We start from the raw sequence: 17187 nt of genomic DNA, 5'->3' as shown, positions 1-17187 counted from the left end.
TCAAACCTAAAGCAAGAGATTCAAACCAGGAGCCCTTGAACCTGAGCCTCTTCTCCCTCCATTTCCTCAAACGCCAGGTTAAATATCTTCTGCCCCCAAAACCCACGGTCCACAGCCCCTGAACTCTTCAGCCCTAGGTGGGGGTCTAGGTGGTAAGATACTCCTCCAAACCCGGAAACCCAGGGCCAACACACCACCCAGACCAGGGCTGCGGCTCCTCCATTCACACAAACCCAGAGAGGAGACGACTCTGACCTCAAAGCCAGGGCTGAACACCTTCCTCACAGGGGCCGAGAGAGTGAACAGGCAGCTGGCTGTGCTGGGGGCCAAGCTGACTGTCCACGGGTCCACCCCTGCAGAAGAAGAACGGTGGCAACGTGATGGTGCCCTTGTCTGAGCGGGTGCTGCAGTGCAACCCGTTAGCCAACGTGTCTACTGTGGCAGGCGAGCCTCAGCCTGGGCTCTCTGAAGACTCGGATTTGGAGCTGAAGCTGGGTCCAAATTTAGGGAGGACTTCAGAAGAGCCCCAGTGGTTTGACCCACCTATTGGCAATAGGTACAGCACCCAAAAACCCAAGAATGGACAGTACACAGCACCTTGGTGCCATGTGGAACTGGAGCCACAGAATCAAAACTGCGATACTGATGGGTATCAGGGAGGCTGTCAGACACTGCTTTATGTCAAACACATAAAGAAAATATCCACTATCAGAACCGTTGGTTGACTGACATTTTTTCACATCTTTCTGACAAAATTCGTGAAGTTGTGAGTACCTCAAGCGTCATTACACTTCTGTTCAAGATGGAATCTCTGGCTCACAATCATTGTTTAGCTTCTGTATATTGCAGTGTACATGAAGGTCTGTATTAGTCTGGTTGGGCTGTTATAGTGAAATACTATAGACTGAATGACTTAAACAGCAGAAATTTATTTTCTCACAGTTCTGGAGGGTGGAAGTCCAAGATTAAGGTATTGAATACCATGAGAATTGGTTCCTGGTGAGAACAATCTTCCTGGCTTGCTGATGGCTGTCTTCTTGCAGTGTCCTCACACGGCCTTTCCTCTACGAGCAGAGGGAGAGAGATCTCTGGAATCTATTCCCCTTCTTATAAAGGCATCATCAGTCCCTGTCAGATTATTTCCTCACCCTTATGACTTCAGTTAACTTCAGTTACCTCCCTAAAGGACCTATCTCCTATCTTCTACAGTCAAATTAGGAGGGGCTTCAACATATAATTTTTCGGGGGACACAATTCAGTCCATAACAACAACTTAAGATAGCTTTCTCTGATTTTCAGTCTTTCACTAATACCTCCCTCTTTGTCTACGAATTATTCAAGTTTCCTTAAATTTTTTTTTGATTTTCTTACATTATCCCTTCCCTTTAAAGGCTCTCTTCACTTCTTAATTGGCATTTCTTGCAAATGAAGGCAACTTTCCTCACAATACATTGATTACTCTCCCCACTGTAACACAGCATCTTCTCCCATGACTTTCCTGAAATGGTTCCACTTTTGTTCATAAAAGTTTAGCCATCCAATCAGATGCTTTATTTTCAGTTCCCATAGCATTTTGCCTTTGGGAAACAACTGACTCCATTAAATGGCGCTTCTTTGAAAACTACCTTCCTTTATGTTTTATAGCCATCTTATGATTTCTGTTGGCATACCACCTAGCTTCTTTCTCATCATTCTTTTTATTTTTATTTTTCAGTTGTTTCTCTCCTCACTCCTTAGCGTTAGATACTACAGACAGTTGGCCTTCTTCTCATCTCTTATATACTCTCTCTCTTACTCCAGCAGCTTTGTTTACCATTTAATATATTATCTGCCAGGCGCCTTCCATCTGTTACCAACATCTCTCCCTCTGTCTTTGTCATTTCAGCCTTCGCTATGCTCTCTGAGCTCTCACAGGCAGATCTATTGAACACAGGAATCTCAGTGGAAAATACGAGTACGTTATTTCTCTACTGAGTAAAGCCCTTACAGATCACATGGTCCTGATCCATCTTGCAGCCACGTCATCTGGACTATCTGACCTCCCATGTCACAATAGCAGAGGACCAGACAAGAGGGACACTGGCTCCTAATGACCTCAGCTCAGAAGTGATACACTTGATTCTGCTTCTTTGCCACTGGCCACAACGAATCAAAGGAAAACAGTTGAACTACAAAGGAGGATGAAAAATGTAGATAAGCACATAGGATATTTGATGAGTGCTATCTCGAGGTGACATCACCTCCCATCAAACTTTTATTTCACAGAGAAAACACAGACTATAAAGCAAAAACACCCCAAACTAACTTTTTCTCTTTACGTCCATGAATAGCTTTTCGACATAGTTTATCAATACCTATTCTCACTTCCTCAGTATCTTCCATTCATTTTCCCACCTCACTGGGATTGTTAAGGTTTTCCTCTTTAGCGATTTTATTTTGGCCCCCTCCCATTAAAAAGCTGCCCCCCTCCCATTAAAAATTACTCTTGCTTGATGCCAAGTAATTCTCTAGTTACCTTTTCTCTCTTCCTAATTTCACAGTGCAGTTTATCAAAAATTGTATTTATTCTCACTGTCTGTATTTTCTTATCTTTATGTACCTCGTGACTCACACAATTTTGCTCTTTTCTTCTTACTTATCTGCACTGGAATTGCATTCACCAACATTTAATTTGTGATTAAATTGAGTGAATGCTGTTTGGTCATTATGTCACCTTTCAGCAATATTTGATTTTGTTGATCAAACTTGTCATCTCAGAAAAATCTTTCACCTTAACAACAGTAGCATCTTAACCTGCTACTTCTTCCTCCTGCCTCTGGACATCCTTATCTCTTTCACTGGGCACTCTCACTTTGCCCTCTGCCAAGAGATGTGTATTTCTCAGAAGCTCTCTTCTGCCCTTGATAGATGGTCTCATCTACTCTTGTGATTCCAGCCACCATATATATCACAGATCTTGACCTAAAACGTACATCTCTCTCTCCTGAGTCTCTTACAAACTTAACTAATTGCCAACTGAACAACTCTGCCCAAATATAACATGGGCACTTAAAATTAATTATGTGATGTTACTGAACGATTAATTTTACCTTCAATACTTACTTCCACTATTCATCTCTCTACATCATTTAGACCACCACTATTTGTACACTTGTCCAAGTTGGATACTGGGGGAACACTGAAGACTCTGGACTCTGACAACCCTCAGAATGGGAGAAAATAGTTGCAAACGAAGCAGCTGACAAGGGATTCATCTCCAAAAAATATAAACATAAATAAATTTGTAAACTAGATAAGCAACTCATGCAGATCAATATCAAAAAAAAAACAAATACCGTATAATATCACTTATATGTGGAACCTAGAAATATGGTACAGATGAACTTATTCGCAAAGCAGAAATAGAGACCCAGATGTAGAGAAGAAACACATGGATACCAAGGCGGGGGGAAGGGGGGGATCAATTTGGAGATTTGGTTTGACATATATACACCAGTATGTATAAAATAGATAACTAATGATAAACTATGGTACAGCACAGGGAACGCTACTCAATGCTCTCTGGTGACCTAAATGGTTAGAAATATTAAAAAGAGGAAATATATGTATAGGTATAACTGATTCACTTTGCTGTATAGCAGAAACTACCACAACATTGTAAAGCAACTATACTCTAATAAAAATTAATTTAAAGGAATAATAAAACTCTGGACGCTGTATAATCATCCCTCACCTTCACAATTAATTCAGTAACCAAGTACTCTCTAACCTAAATTCCTACTCTCTCTCAATATTGTCTACTTTTATTCAAGCCTCTTGCCACTACTTGGTTCTGAGCTATATTTTCTCTTATTTATGGAACATAAACAGTCTCTTAACTTTTAACAGAATAAATCTTTTAACAGAATAAATATTCATTGAGTACCTACAACACTGGTAAATAAGGACATTGTTCACATGCAGTTTACAATGTAGTAGGGGCAATGAACTATAAAATAGAACTTTACCTCTCATAGGTAACTGGACAGCCAAGTTTTATAAGAACACGTAGAAAGGGAATTTAATCTCTAATGGAAGTCATGAAAAGCCAGAGATTCAATGTTTATTTTGAAACTTGTATGATGAGAGTGCATTAACCAAGGATTGAATGAGTAAAGTATGATACAAATTGATGACATTACCTGGAGAAAGTTCATCAGTAAGAGAAGTCTAACCCTGAAGTCTACTGAGTATTGCTGAAAATTTATGGAAGAAGGAGATGCTAAGTAAGGATAGAGAAAGCAGATGAGGGTGGACTAGTAGGCAAGAGCACAGTGCTTGAAGCCTTTTCCCCAAAATTAAAGAGAAGCTATCAAAGAGCTCTAAGCCGTTGAGTGAAATTTAGGTTGCAATGCAGAGAATAAACAAGACAGAAATAATACTGGAGTCAGGGAAAAAGTGAACTGGGATGTTACATCCGAGTAAGAAATGTAAAAGATATGACAATGGACATAGAGAAGAATGGACATATGTGTGTGTGTGTGTGTGTGTGTGTATACATATATACACACATATATGTGTGTATATATATGTGTGTGTATATATATATGTATGTGTATATATATATATATATATATATATATATATATATATATATATATATATATATATATACACACACATATATATATATATATAGTATAATTATGACGATTCTTAGGGATTGTTCCAGAGTTTAAGGGTGGGGAGAAGAGTAAAGAATGACTCTCAGTTTCTTGCTTGGTTAATTGGGTTAAAACAGTTTGCAATAAAAAAGATTTAGCTTAAGTCATTTAATCATTTTAAGTGCATTCTGAATCCTATACAAATAAGTTTGAGAAATTTAAGAAAATTGTGTTTCCTTAAGTTTTGCATATCTTTTGTTATTCCATGTAAATTCCCTTCTTTTTCATATGATTAAAGAAAAGTTATGAAAAAAATAAGAGAGAAATGAGAGAAAATAAGATCTTATGAAGAATTATGAATGATCTTTATCTGTTTTTGTGCTTACTGTAATTTCTTACTGTTTATCTCTCTATATACATATTCTGAGATATCTTCTCAGACCTGCTGAATCAATCTGTGAGGAGTAAGTTTAACTAATCACTCAGATGAACCTAAAATTGGTTCATCTACAGGAATAACCAACATAAGAGAGTAGTCATGGTAGTCTCAAAATTAGAGAAGACTTCCCAATTATTCCCATTATGTCCAAGAGAGAATATGAGCAGGTACTTCAAGTATCCGAACTTCGTACGATTTGATTCTGCAAAAGCATTTTAAATAGGAAAAATACATAGAAGAAAGGTTAAGACAAAACTTCCCCAGGATAAAATGGATCCCATATTTTCACCAGATGCCTTTACTTAGGAAAAAGAAATGTTGAAGAATTGTAACAGTATCCAACCTGGAAAACAAAATACAGAAATTTTCACCACTAAGCCTGAGCTCTGTACAACTCTGATTTAGTGCTTTTTCAAGCCTTACACAGCAGTCTCTATTTTTAAAATATTTATAAGTAACCCATTTTGTAGGAAAACACCTAACTTTCATCATAAGAATTATGACACTTTATACTTTTATTCCAGCCTAACTTTTATACTCTATTTTCTACCATTTGGCAACTTATACCCTACGCTCTAGTCAAAAAAATCTCAGTTACAATCACTTAAACATATTGTGTTGGTTCTCAAGTCCAGGATGTTCCTTCTGCCTGGTATGCCCCTGACCTTCTCTCCACGTGGAACATTCCTACTGACATTCAAAACCTAATTCCAAACCCCCTCATTGTTGGCATTCTCTTTAATATCCCCTATTAGCAGGGTTAGTGACTCTAAGTTCTGTTTTACAAAGTTACATTTTTATGATCTATTTATTTAATAGCCTCTCCCTATTTGATTGTAATGAGTTGTTTATGCATCTCTCACACTCTCTTTTGAGTTCCTCTGGCCTTTATTTTTTCTTTTATCTCTTACCCATAAGCACAGTGCTTGCCCCATAGTACGTGCTCAACGTGTTGGCTGAGTGAAAAAAGACACCTTTTAGCTCTCTAATCATTTGTGAAATGTCATTTAAAATGACATCAGATTACCCTTTGTTTCCTAACTTAATTTCTAGTACTATAGAATGTACACTCAGAACACCGTCAGTGGCCTACAGAAACAGTGTTCTCACTGGACTTCATGCACATAGTCAACCCCCTTATAACTTTCTCTGGCATACAACTGCCAGACATGTTATTAAAAGAAAATGATGTACCAACCCCTCACCTATTGGAAAACTTCCAGAAGCTCTCCATTCCTTATTGTATCTTTTCTACTTGATTTTTCAAATACCTCTGTCTTACTTCATCTATTCAGAACTGGCTTTTCTACCTTTGCTTTCATTTTCAATTTCATTCATATCATTATCTGCACTTACCCATAGAACCTAAGCATATTTTAGTTTCTTATGCAAGTTTCCTCACTAGAGGTCAAAGGGGCAAGGACTATTGTGATAAAATATTAAATAAATAGACGATAGGACTTTGTTCTATTGGTCTGGGAAAATTACTACCTGAAACAAAAGAATTCTGGAAACTGAAGGGGTCAGACCAGTCAGCTTTGTTTACTTCAGACTCAAATCAATGTCTTGTCTTTACCTGAGCTCTGGTTACATTTAGAAAAAAGTACTGTAAATACAGTGAATGAGCAAGGCCACTATCTGAGACGTGTCTGGGTCCTTAGTATAGTAACTGAGGGAATGGTAAGCATTGGTCAATGTTTGCTGATTGATGACTCAATAGATCTGGTTAAGCCTCACCGTCAGAATTCCAGATTTTTTAACAAGCTTCTCAGTCTTTTCAACCCAAAGAAAAAACTAAAGAAAACCAGATGACAAGAATTTCAAATTATAAAATATCCCGATTGTCAAATTTAAATAGGGATATCCTGTGCAATGGAGAGGCTGGCTGGTGCCAATTTCACATTTTGTTCTCTAGTGTCTGGACGAAGCCTGCTCTGCCAGTGAGCTGACAGGTCGAGAGCACTCCAGCTTCCACAGACACCCGAGAACTTTCTATTTCTCATGGTGTTCCTACCTTACCTAAGGGAAGGACTATATTCACAATGAAAAGAGTTATGATTCATCACCAGTAGAGAGATTCTTCCACTTTCTGGGTGCCCACGTTAAAAGTCTGGTATAGTCAACACTCCCTCTAACATAGATCATGTATTGAAATGAGAAAACCATCACCTAATATGGCCAGAGAGGTGAAGGGACTTGGCCCAGCTGAGCCTAGGAGACACCACTAATTCAAAACCTCAACCATTAACACAGTGATTGTGATCAAGGAGACTTACAGCACATAAGAGATTCAAAGAGCATATTAATCCACCTCTGGCAACACTGCCAGTTTAAAAGAATGATGAACCTTCTCTCCCACTTGATTCAACCTGGCTATGTATTATACCACTCTAAACGCTAGCAGACTCTATGCTATGGCTTCCATTAGGTAGCACTTAGTATACATGAAAACTTTCTTCAAGAAGTAATTACTTTTGAAACCATAAACATTTCAGTTGGGAAAAGTGAAAAAGAAAGGAGGTGCAAGTAAAGGGAACTAGGAAAAAATAAGAAAATACCCTCAAATATAAACATGTTGATTCAAAAAATAATTTAATGGGGATTTAAATGATACTAGGTGAGCATTTATTCTGTTTCTGCTTTAAATAAAGCATTCTGTTCTATTTGTTAGGTGTTGTACTTGTTTAAGATCTAATGTCTGTTAAAAACCTCTCGAAAGAGATGTATTCATTCTGGTATCCTAAGCACCTATCTGGATGAAAAGCACAAGCAATGGGAAGTCATGGGGCATAAAGGACCTTGCAAAGGCTCTGAAATCCATCTCTTACTTATGGCCTTTGAGACTCAGCCTCCTCCTCTATGTAGTGTTCATAAAACTTAGTGGAGATAGAACACTAGGGACACAGAAGGTCAAAAGAGGTATTTACTACGACTTTCCAAATATCTTCCTTTAGGAAAACAAATATATTTTATTTGCAATGAGGCTTTCTTGTGAATTTTATTCCTCTAAAGAAGAATATTTTTAGTGAACAATTGATTCGTTTGCCTCCCTGTGCTACTTTATTGACAATACTCAGGTAGGGGTGGTTTTCCCTCAAGCAGTTACCTCCATGTGATTTGTATATCAGACCTTCCTAAAAGCATGTTTTCCTGCTCTTTCGTTCCACCCCATCCCAGCTCTACTTCAAATATTGTGATCCTCTATTAAAATGCACAGAACCCTGGGAAAATAAGGAGAAGCAAAATGTTTGTCACTCCCAGCTCTGGTATGCATATATCAGAGGCTAAATTATAACTGATGAAGACAGAAATGGGACCCATATCTGTCTGACTTCAGAAACCAGAAGTGTATCTACTACAAGCTGATGAATGGGAACTCAGATCAAGGCCTAGAGTGGAGAGGAGTCTTCTGATCAGAAGGGGAAAGTAAACAAAGGGCAGCGTTTAATTATTTAATAATAAGTAAGAGAATGACTAGGGTGTTTTTACAGAACAGGATATAATATTGAAATAAAATCCCCCAAAGTGACACAGAAACATAATGCAATCCTCTTAAGCTACAACCCTTCCTAAACCAAACCATACCATTCTCTTCACACATCCTGGAAAGTCAAAAGAAAGGGGATACTGATCTGCATCACACTGGCATTAGAAGCAGATCTAGTTTTAATGAAGTATTACTTCAGGGACTGAAGTTTCCCCCCAAAAAGGGTAAGCTTTTTTCTCAAGAAACATCACTGTGTAATAATCAAGGAGCCAGGGATGGTGGTATTAATTGTTCTAAGTACAGGGATTTGTTTTGCAGAAAGAAGTACCAATCAGAAAGAGAACTGACCAATAATTACTTAACAAAACTGCTTCAGAAGTAGATTTCTAAATCTACTTTTAGACTGATAGTTAGAAAAATCTTACTAAGTTTATTCATTTAGAGGAAATCTGTGCAAGCCTCTGAAACCAAGAGGTATTGTATCAAAAGAGATAAGGTCACTAGACACTTATGTAAGAGCTACTTCTTCCTCAAATGGCCACCATTAAGAGGAGAAACTATTTGCTGTATTTTCTGACTATTACATTACCAAGAAGTAACAATGCACCTTTAGGAAACTAGTATGAAAGAAAAACATAATAAAATTTTTTGCAGGTGACTCTTTGATCTCATAGGTGTGTGTTAATTTTCCAAAGTTGGCACTGGATCCTGCCTTTACAAAATGCTCCTTGAAATATCACATTGAAAATCTTCTCTTTTACTCCTTATTGTAAACACTGTGTATGTTTTTAAGAAGACCAATAAAAAATATGGACTATGGGGCTTCCCTGGTGGCGCAGTGGTTGAGAGTCCGCCTGCTGATGCAGGGGACACGGGTTCGTGCCCCGGTCTGGGAAGATCCCACATGCCACGGAGCAGCTGGGCCTGTGAGCCAGGGCCGCTGAGACTGCGTGTGCAGAGCCTGTGCTCCACAACAGGAGAGGCCACAGTAGTGAGAGGCCCGCGTACCGCAAAAAAAAAAAAAAAAAAAAAAATATATATATATATATATATATATATATATAGAGAGAGAGAGAGAGAGAGAGAGAGAGAGAGACTATGAAATTATTTTTCCAATAGTGAAATTGTGGAGAATACATCTTGCATTTCTACTGTATTCCCGCAAAAAGAGGAAGTTCTTTTCCACAAAGACTCTCATCAATGTTAACTCTGGGAGAGAAGTATTTGTAGTTGTCTCATGCTTTGTGGTGAGAGACTCGCACTTTTTCCCCTGTCTCTATTGTGGGAAACAGGGCACACTTTGGGCTGAGAATTCATGCTGTGGTCGGAAAAGAAAGAAACGAAAAATACCCTCATTAACACTGCTCTTTAACAAGTTCAGCAAATGGGCTTCAGGCATTCTAAACAGCAGCAATTAAAAAATAACTTTAGATTTCATACATTTCTTCCAGTAGGATGAAAAGCTGAGGTATGTTAACTTTAATTTTATGGTTTGCGTGAATACCGAGTTCGATTACTCCCTGTCAAAGCAGAAATCAGCCTCTTACAGGGAGTAAGTGCTAATTAAGCAAAACAGAGTAAGCATGTTATCTGAAGTATATTTGATTCTTTCCTGTGCACTTTGGCTGCACAAGCTCTAACCACAGTTTCCGGAGGGACCATCAGTGCTCCCTAAGAATGCCAATGCAGTGTTCCGTCCAGTTAGTGGGGTGCAGAGACCAGTCAGAATGCTGATGCTTTCCACAAAGGAGATGGGGCTAGGGAGGCAAATGCAATCAGGGAGTATTAGCTCTGTCTTGTGTGCCTGCTACAAAACCGTGTCCTCTCAAGACTGCCCTATCCCTTCTTTGCTTTATACGTGTATGTGTAAGTTTGTATATGTAAGCTTTACAAGTCTCTCCTAAGAGAAAACTGAAAATGCCCAGGAAAAAGACAAAACTGCTTCAACAGAGAAAGGTCTCTCTGTTCCAGTTGAAGAGGATATAGAGTTAATAACAGGAAATATCCATCCCCTGAAACTGTATGAAACATGGATGCTTCCACAATTTACTCAAGGTCTCACTGACCAGGCTATAAGTAATTTTAATTATTATTTCTTATGATTATGGTTGATAAAAAGGCTCAGTGGTATGCTAAAAATCTTTAACACTTGTTGACCTTTTTTCTTGATAGCTTTCCTCCTCCCAGGCTCCAGCCAACAGTAGCAGTAACAGATATCCAGATCTTAAGAGGATAGAAGTATAATGGTGCACTGAATATGGAAAGGAAGAACCAGTAATGGTTCCTATACATTCATAACGCGAATCAGCATCAAACTAAGCTTCCCCAAGAAGAAGCTGACAGCAAATAGTTTCTCCTCTTAATGAATTGAGGAAACAACTTTGAAGTTATCCGTAGCCACCGCTTCTGAAGCAACCAGTAGCTTTGCAACTATTAGTTTACTTGTATTAGATTAATTTATATTAGAGTTTATTTAATGCAATTGCTCACAAATTTTAAACCATTTTGTAGAGTAGTGTTCTCTATCTGTTTAAATGAAATGCTTTCCTAAGCTCAAAATCAGTGTTTTTATGTTGTGTAAATTATGAAATTACTGTGAAATATCTGGTAAACTTGATAGGAAACCCCAGATGTCAGCACTTTGCTGGGCAAGATTTAAAGTGGCCCACACCATTAGCCCTCATCAGGAGCAGTAGCAGTGGGCTAAGTCATAAGGGCACGCCCGTCCATTACACTCACCCAGGATACTGTGAGTGAGAAACAAAGGGCAGTCAGACAGGGACCTCTATGCTCAGATTCCACTGCCAAGAAATGGCCTAAGTCAGCTCTTGTTGTTGAAGAAAATAACCCTTTAGCAATCAGACTGAATCCTATTTTAAGTTTTAGAGGAAGAAGGATACTATTTAAACATTGATGAAATGTGCCTCTCTTTTTTTATCAGCATAGAAATCTATTTGAATTCAAAAGAATATGGTTATATTTAGCATAGTGTAATAATTATCTAAAGCACATATCATCGTTGGCTCTGAAACAGTTCTAAAGATGTCATTCTTTTGAAGTCAAAAAATATGCAGTAAAAATGGACAAGGAAGCAAAAATATGAAAAAACAAGTTTGCTGAGTATGGGAAGTTGTTACAAGAGGGGCACAACAAGATAATGTAACAGAGTCCAAATTACATAACATGCAGCAAGGAGTTCTCTTGCTTTAACAACTCCTAGAAAATAAACCAGTAATCTCAATGCAAGAATATCACCACTGGGTTATTTAACAGGACAAATTTTCTGAGGGACACAGGTAGTAACTCACTATACTTCCCCTTTCTCTAATATCTTTTCTCACACCAATTTCTTTTCTTTCCTCGAGGATAGATTTTATCCTGTTGAAAACAATTTTAGTTTTATTTGTAAAGTGGAGTAAATAATATCCTGAGTGAAGTAGGCAGCGTTTTAGCTGAAGATGCTTAGGAATCAAACTTTTGAAAAAGGCCAATCAGCTAGCTAGCTAGCAGTTACCATCAGTGGCTTGCAGAGAAAAAAATTACAGATGATATGTTTGCTAAATAGATAAAAAGAATAAGCAGTTTAGAATGGGTGAAAAATCCCAGGATCTACTGTGACCTAGACCAGAGGTGCCTAAACTTTTTGGAACCAGGGACCGGTTTCCTGGAAGCAAATTTTTCCAGGGAGGGGGGGCGGGGTGTGTGAGGTTCAGGCGGTAATGTGAGGCATAGGGAGCAGCAGATGAAGCTTAGTTGGCTTGCTTGCGACTCACCTCCTGCTGTGCAGCCCGGTTCCTAAGAGGCTGTGGACTGGTACCCGTCCAAGGCCAAGGGGTTGGGAACCCCTGACCTACACACTCAAAAGCAGACAGCTGACCTTTGATTAAGCCCATTTTCCTGTGGAGTGAGCCATAAGGGGCTCCAAGACACAGTTTGGTTTCAATGTTTCAGTGTTCACAGCCAGAGGGCAAACTCAGAATGTCTCCTCCTCTTGCAAAAACTGGACCACGGATGAGAAGTCTTTTTTTTTTGAGTAGCCCTTCACGCACAACATCCCTGCAGATCTGATGGGCTTGACTGCCCAGAAGGACTGGGCTCTTTGTGCTGGTAGCAGAGTCTCATGCTAATCCCAGATCCTTAGCCATTAGTGTTGCTCCGAATCCGCCCTGATAGTAATTAGCCGAGGGAACTCCATCCATCACCCCAGGTACAGGATTATAAGTGTCACTTGACCAACATTGTCCTGAGCTCGTATTTAGGATTTTAGCCAAGAGTTTTGGGTCAAGCCCTAACCTGAGTCCCAGATTCATAGCTTCAGCAGTTCCAATCCTACTAATAGCTAACAGCAAGTTTTTGCAGATCTTCGAAGCCTGGCCAGTCCCAACAGCTCCACGATGCACCACATGGGAGCCCATGCACCACAGCAGCTCAACCCCTCCCATCCTAAGTGTGAGGTGGCCAGATCGAGCCATTCCCACACTACCAGAAACAGGGGCATCCGTGAAAACCGCTCCCATTTTCTCAACTTCTTTGGCCAATTCTCCGAAAACCATAGGATCAACAGTACTGGAATCTATTAATAGTGAGTCTTTCTTCACTTTTTTTTGAATTCCATTTGCTCCACAATAAGCTTCTAGTGCATTGATGCATTGTAATAATTCTGTCACCTTTTTCGGCTACATCCCCTGCAGAAGACACTACAGGGTTCATCTGCATCTAGAAGCTCTTTGCATGAATCAGGGAACACATCAACAATGGTGAGTGGCTAGCCATGTTTCATGAGCTCTTTTGCCACTGGACTCCCCACGTTGCCTACTCCAATGAATCCAACTGGAGTCTTGGAAGCTACTGACCTAGAACACAGCGCTGCAAGGCTGGCCACCACTGGTTGCTGCAGACGACTCCCTGTACCGGAGGCCGGAGGTGGCTCCACGGAGACGGAAGGAGGCTGCCACGCTGCCCGTGCCCCTCCTTCCCACGGTGACCTCCTCGACTCCCGGCTCACCCACTGGCTGCTATAGGGTGCGTGATGCGGAGGGCCGGCTCGGCTGTGGCGATTCTTAATACCTCTTTGGTACTAGGTTACACATACAGTTTCACCTAGTGAGCGATTTAACAGAAGGAATTTTTTTCTACGGCATTTTTGCGGCACAGCAGATAGAAGCGAGGTCACTATTTCTTTGAAAAACTGAATTAAAAATTTATAGAAAGTCATGATTCATTCTACAAATATGCTGAGTCAAAGAAACGTGAAAATTGATGCGATGGAGGAAGAGCGCTAGACTTCCCTGATGCTCAACTGGCACCTTTCTTCTGGTGTCAGAACATGGTTGTGTAACTCCTTTAATCCCAGTGGATTTTCCAAAAATTCCAGAATCTTCAGATTTTGGTAGCCTCTGTTTACTGCCTTTGCCCCCCTATGCCAAACCCCACCCCACCCCGCACACATTCATTTTTTACCAGTTGTCCTCCGGGGTGTTTTTCTTTATAGAGTTATTGCAGCAGTTTGTTAGACTACTGACCCCCAGTGCAAATGCCCCTCCCCCCGTTTTCTCACCCTGTGTAGTTTTGTTCCACCTTGACCTGGGCTTGGTCACGTGACTTGCTTTGGCCCAATGGCATATCAAGAGCTGAAGCTTGAAGAGCACTCGTGCTTTAGGGCTTGTCCTCATGGAAACCTGACATGTTAGGAAGCCTGGCTAACCTAGTGGAGACTAGGCACAGGCCACAGCCAGCACCAATGGCCAGACATGTGAAAGCAACCAGCCCCAGTCCAGCAACCAGATGATGGCAGCCTCAGTAGTCACCTCAGGTGAAAGCAAGATAGATCCACCCAGGAGATCCCAGCCCATTCTGCTGATTCACAAATTGTGAGGAGATAAAGTGCCTGCTGTTTTAAACCACCAAGCTTAGGAGTAGTTCATCACACAGGAAGAGATATAACTATCTTTACTGTTAGATTATCTTCCCATTTTATACCATGTTTCCCCTCAAACGACTGTTCCTTAATCCAAGATTCTAGAAAAGAAATTAACAACTGATGAGGCTGATAGAGCCTTAACATTTTTTATAAGTTTTGTAAACTTTTAAAATAACTGTTAATAAAATCAATATTTATTTGATCACAAAATTATTTTCTTCAGTTGCCTTAAGAAGTAATGCAGAATTGTACTAAGTTTATACATTTGGAGGCTCTAAAAATGTGTTATTCCTTGGATTCAAGTCCTAGTGTACTTTATGTGGGCATTCACGTTTGCAAAATGATTCCAGGAAAGTTGCGATTTCATTTTACAACTTTGGCCTAAGGAGTCTTATGATATTTTACCTGAGAAAAAGAACACATTAATTCCACTTTCAGCTATTAAACCCATGGCTTCCTGTATTTTCTAAATTCCCTATCAGTGAAGAAGACTATGTATAGCGTACAAGACTGTCATGATTAGGAGGAAGGTAGTACAGAAAGAGCCCATCAAATTAGGCATTGCCCAGTCATGTCAGTATACTAACGTGGCGAGCCACAGGCAGCTTGAAGCCTGGAAAAAAGACAGATACAGTGTAATGATTATCCTAAGGATCCGGATAATGATTCCCATGATTTTGTTTTAAATATTAATGGCAGAGGATTCTGGGGAAATGGTGGTGGCTACAGAGAAGATTTTTATCCCTGAATATGCCACCCCTCCCCTAAATACACAACCCCCCACCCCCACAAAGAAGAAAGAAAAGCATCTAGGATAGCAAGATCAAAAACCCACAGACAACATCTACAACAAGGTGTCCACATTAACTGCAACATACAGCCAGGTAGGAACAAACCAACAACAGGAAAAAGACCTACATATGTGTATCCCAAGGTGTGTGGGAGGAAGACGAGGGAAGGACTCTCTCTCTCTTTAAGGAGAGCCAAAGGTTACTATGGTTCATGAACTCACTGAGATTGAAAAACTCACTGAGAACAGCGGCAGAAACCGGGAGTGAATGTTGCAGGCTCCACTTTGCAGCTGAGTGCAAGAACTTTGAAATGTTCTGAGGATGCCAAGTGTTCTGGGGTCTGTGAAACCTTGACACCTATCAAACCAAAGCACCATTCCAGAACAAATCCCCATACTCAACAAGGACAGGAAAGAGGAGGCCTGGGTAAATGGGCATAGGAGGGCCGAGGAGGAAGATTTTAGAAATTTTAAGGTCATTTTTTAAAATTATGTTGTGGGGCCTCCCTGGTGGCGCAGTGGTTGAGAGTCCGCCTGCTGGGACACAGGTTCGTGCCCCGGTCTGGGAAGCTCCCACATGCCGCGGAGCGGCTGGGTCCGTGCACCATGGCCGCTGAGCCTGCGCATCCGGAGCCTGTGCTCCACAACGGGAGAGGCCACAGCAGTGAGAAGCCTGCGTACCGCAAAAAATAAATAAATAAAAAAAATTATGTTGTGAAAATAATAGAAGATAGTGAGCCCTGGAGTTCTGAAGCTAGAAATTATATTCTGATCTATGTTTCCCTCCTAAAGTGGAAACTTATTTCATTTAAAAATGAGCGACAGAAGAGTATTCCATTCACATCCTGTAGAAAATCAGTGAGAAAAAAAAAGAAAAAAGAGGGGTGAAAAGAAAGTTCCAGCAAATCCTGAAAACGTCACAGAAAGACACGTCCACAGAACAAATGAAATTTATTGCCTGATATTGCGGAAAAAGTAAAAGAAATTTTCAAAGGAATAGAAACTGGTTTTAAGAAAAACATAAAAGAAATTAGAAAAATTCAGAAATGAAGTGATTGGAGAATAGCAAGATTTGAAAAGGTGAAAAATTCAGTAAGTAATTTGTTTAAAAAAAATCATGTCTCGAGAGAAGGTTAAACTAGAAGGAACACAAGTTTGAATAAACACAGTGGATAATGTCTCCTTGGAGAAACAGCTGATTTCAAATCCAGCATAAGAAACGAACAAGATGTTCCTGGTACCTCTTGTCATATAAGAGAGCTGGGAAGACTTCAAAGACTACTGTGGTTGTGTGGAAAGGACTCAGGAGCCAACTTGAACAGGATCCGTGAACCTAAGAGGGGACAATCTCTGCATCGATATTTATAACAACCTCACTGAAAACAACAACAAAGCAAGAAAATACCTCATTAGTCATCTTTGGAAGAGTCAACCTTTCTCTCTCTTGTTTTTTCTTTTTTTGTAAAACTGGTAAATAAAATAAAAGAAACATTTATTCTTCCTTTCCTAATTAAACTGTAACTCAGGGCAACCAAGTAGTTGATGAAATAATGTTCTAGCTAGTAAATGAATAATCATCTAGTTAGTAGAATATCACCATTTGGTACCCTTAATAAATTAATGGATCTAGACATTGATCATTAATGGCTGCAACGTCACAGTAAGACAGACACTTTATAGTTCCTTTTGGAATTCATCAGTATTATCTATGAAGTAAACTTGACAAAAAAATCACACCTGAATTATGTCAGTGCTCTAGATCTATCTACCAACTGACAGTAAATACATGGACCAAAGGAGCATGATAAACATATAAGCAGAAAGGGGATGCAATCAGCATAATCCAGACAGTTGGGAACCCTACTGGATGAATGCTTTGAATTCAAGGACAAATACTTGCAAGAAAAA

At 39.7% G+C, this 17187-nt stretch overlaps 1 pseudogene across 1 annotated transcript; it reads right to left on the bottom strand.

Moving 5' to 3' along the window:
- Nucleotides 1-12265: 12265 nt before the first annotated feature.
- Nucleotides 12266-16696, bottom strand: LOC308611175 (3-hydroxyisobutyrate dehydrogenase, mitochondrial-like; annotated as a pseudogene). The gene is made up of 2 exons: nt 16685-16696; nt 12266-13584 (listed from the first exon to the last, which is right to left on the bottom strand). The product of its transcript is annotated as a 3-hydroxyisobutyrate dehydrogenase, mitochondrial-like (transcript).
- Between the last annotated feature and the right edge of the window lie 491 nt (nt 16697-17187).

The sequence above is a fragment of the Mesoplodon bidens genome, assembly GCF_964165515.1.
Source record: "Mesoplodon bidens genome assembly, contig: HAP1_SCAFFOLD_447, whole genome shotgun sequence".
Lineage (NCBI taxonomy): Eukaryota > Metazoa > Chordata > Mammalia > Artiodactyla > Ziphiidae > Mesoplodon > Mesoplodon bidens.
This window is presented reverse-complemented; position numbering and strand designations above follow the sequence as displayed.